Here is a 3,984-nt window from a genome sequence, read left to right as displayed (position 1 = left end):
AAAAAAAAATGGTTCTGCGGCAGCTTTTGTTCTCCTATGTGGATGAAGATTCCAGAATCTATGCTCATAGAAAGTTGTGCTGGGGGCAAAGTGTGAGAAATGAAAGAAGGCTTGGTGGACTTAGGTCTTCCTGTCCAGCTCAGGGAGGAAGCTGCCACATGGGCTGGGCTTGCTCGGGCCTCAGGCACCCACACAGTGGTGAGAATCTGACAATCACTGTGATGAGAGGCTTCCTGTTTGCCCACCCAAGAACGGATGGTTCTTGGAGAGGAGCAGCCAGTTGGAAGAACTGCACTGGCTCAGCCTGCACAAAGCTGTGATTTATTTATAGTAAGCAGCCCTAAGGCCTTTGTGAGGTCTGGCGGGTCACTGTGCCTGGTCAAACAGGAGCCAGCATCACTGTGCCAGACTCCTTTGGCCTGATAGACGCCTCCTCCCCCAGGCATAGGGTGGGAGGGGTATCCCAGGGGCAGCTTGGCAGGTCAGACAGTGCCGCTAGAGAGCACAGTGGGGTGATTATTATTATTTGACACTTACTTCACAAGCCCAATATGCTAGCTGCTACATGCTGATTGGCTTTTTGCTTTAGAAATCTGGCTAAGAGTCCTGAATTAAATAGCTGTATTAACAATAATTCCTTTCAGCAAAAAGGGCAAGAATAGGAGGGTTAGCTCAGGATAGCCTATACAGGGTATTCATTTGTCACAAGGGAAGAGCACAGCTTGGTCTATCAGTGTGGATTGCAGAGATGAATCATTTAGGGAGCCCCGACTGCCGGCTCCCGGGGCTCCCGACAAGGCTCACTGCAACCTGTCCTTTTCATACTGAATTTGAGTTCAGATGTTTGGAAAAGAGCCTTTTCTTCATATACGTGGCTTAAGATGCTTTCATTCAGCATCAAGGTGTGCAGCTCAAAAACCGAGATAAATGGCATCTGAGTTTCCTGCAAATACCAGACAAATAAACAAACCAACTGCCCTCTGATTTCTGATGCTTCCTGCTGCCACTACCCACCAAGTAAACCGCCTCCAGCCACTGCGTCAGCTCAGTGAAAGCCTGGAGGTTAGGATAACAAGAGTTTTTATGAAGACTAGACTTTTTTTTTTTTTTAAGACACACCATCATAGTCAGCCTTGAACTCCTGGGCTCAAGCGATCCTCCCACCTCTGCCTCCAACCCACTCCACCTGGCTTATATTCTTAATTTTATTTTTTGAAGAGATGGTGTCTTGCTTTGTTGCCCAGGCTGGTCTCAAACTCCTGGGCTCAAGCTGTCCTCCCACCTCAACCTCCCAAAGTGCTGGGACTACAGGCATGAGTCACTGCACCAGCAAATGGACTTTCTTTTAGAGATAAATATTGAAGCATTTACAAATGCAATGATCTAATATGTATACAGTTTGCTTCAAAATGACCCAGCAGTGGAGGAAAGTGAATGAGGACAGGCCATAACTTGGTGGTTGTTGACTCAGGGTGATACGTACTTTGGGTGACTTGTGACATTCTCCCTACTTTTGTGTTTGCTAATGTTATTAATAAAAAGTTAAACAGACACTGTCCTCTGGAGTCTGATTACCAGCAGGGCAGTCTTTGACAGACTCCCTCTGTATCATTTATTCATCTCTCAAATGGGAATCATTTATACACAGTAATGACTGTTACAGTAACAACCCTAAAGCACAGTAGCTTAAAACAATGACAGCATCTGTTTTGCTCATGAATCTGCAACTTGGCCATGACAAGGTAGGGATAGCCTGCCTCAGCCCCACTGATCGCCCCCTCCCCAGGAAAGCTCAAAGGCAGGTCTGGAACCTTGAGGGCTTACTTACGTAGGCAGCCGAGGCCAGCTGTCGGCAGAGGGCTCCGTAGGAACGCCAGCAGCAACACAGGCGTCTCCCTTGTGGCCTGGGCTCCCTCACAGCATGGAGGAAGTTCTAGTTCCAAGGCGGACCTTTCCAGAGAGCAGGACGCTGCTCGAGACGCAGCCTTGGGAGTCACATGACATCGCTTCTGCCGCCCTCTATTGGGCAGTCCCAAGCCCCAATAATGGTGACGGAGAAGCAGCACAGATAGTGTCTTCATGGGAACAGAAGGTTCTGAAGACACGGGATCAGAACTACTGCTGTGGCCATTTTGAGAAAACACAACCTGCCACCCCAAACAACTCTGGGTGGTCCACGCCCATCCCTGTCCCCACTTCCCAGGGCAGCCCACACCCCACAGCTGCACTCCCTGAGAGGCGAGACTCCGCACCCTTAGGGTGGCGTGGAGGCCAGCGTGTCATGAAATCATTTCAGAGGCTTTTAAGCGGCAGTTCTGGTTTTTGTTTTGTAAACTAAAGAAACATGGAAACTATGAGCCTGCCCTGCTGACTTCCAGGCTGGAAGGCACGCTCTACCCCCCTAACTGGAGTTGGGCAGGAGTCAGTCTGGGAGGGGCAGCCAGTGCAAAGGGTCTGACTGTGGCTGGTGGAAGCTGAATGCATCACTGGCGTCTGAGCCTCAGCCCCTCCTGCAGTCTGAGCCGCTCAAGTCCATCTGCCACTCCCAAACTTCCTACCTGACACTTGGGTTTGGTTTGTTTTGATTAAAGTGTGGAGACTTAAATGAATTATTTTGCCCCCACTGGAGTTATGAAACTATCTCCACCGAAAACAGAGGCTCCTTCTCTTATAACCGAGACTCTCCCCCATCCCCATGCTACACTGGGTCTTATAATCCACTCAAGATAACTGTAACTACCCCAGATGGAAGACGGACAGCGGGGCGAACCTGGGGTCTCTGAGTATCTGTGTGTGGATGGGACATGGCAGACATCTTTCCCACTGCTACTGGGGCTCATGTTTGGCCTCTGCCTCTTAAACCAACTGCTAAGGTTCATAAAATCTAGGGTAGACTCCATAAAATTAATGATATTAAGGTCTCAATGTGGGCCCTTAGAGCCGAAAAAAAATACCTGTTGGAGGAATCAATGATTTAATTCCTGTAAACAAAACAAGGGGGGAATGTGACATGGTAAAAGCCCCATAAAACTGCATACCTCAACCATACCTCGGCTTTCTGTTGAAACTGCTCTCTGTAACCCTGATGTGACAGGCAAGCAGTCCAAACCCACGCCATCTTGGCCCTTGCAGCTTGTAGTAAGTAACTAAGGTCTGTAATTTCCACTCTACCCAGGCAACGTGTAAACTAACGCTTATCTTGACTTCTGTGAACCACTTAAGTAACAGTCAGAATGTCCGGGGCCCCTCACCCTCATCTCTGCCCGGGAGGTGATTTACAGAATCCACTAGCCCTCGGAACATCTGAAGCCCCTCATCCCCACCCTGCCCTTCACCCTCGCTCCCGAGGCGGTTTTACGGGTGTAAAAGGTCTTGACACCCTCCTTTGTCTTCGTGTTGACTTTCTGTGCTCGGGCCAGGACAACAAAAGCGCAGAGCTCGGGCTTACAGAGGTACCCTCCCAGCGCCTGGCTGTGCGTCCTCGGGCAGGTTACTTACCGTCTCTGTGCTTAGCTCCTTCGCCTGAAAGGAGACCTCCTTCCTAGGGTCACTGGGAGAAGCGATGGGACACCCATCGCACGACGACGAGGCGCACAGCTTGGTGCTCGCCGGGTGTGCTCGGACAGGCGGCCCCGCGCTTGCTGGGAGGTGGGTTTCACCGAAGCTGCCCTGGCGCTCCCTGCAGCCTCCCGCCCCCACCCCCACCCCACCCACCCCTCCAGCCCCGCGAGCGCCTGCCTCGCCCCCACCCACTCCCGCGTGGATTCATTCACACCGTCCAGCGCGCTCTGTGATTCTGCCATTACCCTGCCCGACTCAGGCCCTCCCGCGCCCCCGCCAGCCCCGCCGGATCCCCGCACGCACGGACCTGGAGGAGAACAGCAGCGCGTGAGCGGCGCGGCTGCCGAGTGAGTGCGCAGGAACCGCGGACCCAGAGCCAGGGTCGGGAGGCCGCAGCCGGGTCCGGTGGGGTCCGCGGCGGGG

The 3,984-nt window shown here is 52.3% G+C and overlaps 1 protein-coding gene and 1 long non-coding RNA gene across 4 annotated transcripts in view; one reads left to right on the top strand and one right to left on the bottom strand.

Annotated features, from left to right (window-relative positions):
• Nucleotides 1-1,378: 1,378 nt before the first annotated feature.
• On the bottom strand, nt 1,379-3,978 carry LOC108292857. Of its 3 annotated transcripts, none has more exons than XR_005197624.1 (3): nt 3,807-3,978; nt 3,499-3,641; nt 1,379-2,095 (listed from the first exon to the last, which is right to left on the bottom strand). It is a non-coding gene; the product is annotated as an uncharacterized LOC108292857 (long non-coding RNA). The 3 variants fall into 3 exon arrangements; XR_005197625.1 differs by having other exon boundaries at nt 3,499-3,637; XR_005197623.1 differs by having other exon boundaries at nt 3,499-3,637; nt 3,750-3,831.
• DBNDD1 (dysbindin domain containing 1) overlaps nt 3,812-3,984 on the top strand; it is a 13,164-nt gene continuing 12,991 nt past the window's right edge. Inside the window, exon 1 of the mRNA XM_037733259.1 lies at nt 3,812-3,908. The gene's annotated coding sequence lies outside the window, so the exon portion shown is untranslated. The remainder of the gene's footprint in view (nt 3,909-3,984) is intronic.

Source organism: Cebus imitator, unplaced genomic scaffold, assembly GCF_001604975.1.
Source record: "Cebus imitator isolate Cc_AM_T3 unplaced genomic scaffold, Cebus_imitator-1.0 Scaffold509, whole genome shotgun sequence".
Classification (NCBI taxonomy): Eukaryota; Metazoa; Chordata; class Mammalia; order Primates; family Cebidae; genus Cebus; species Cebus imitator.
This window is presented reverse-complemented; position numbering and strand designations above follow the sequence as displayed.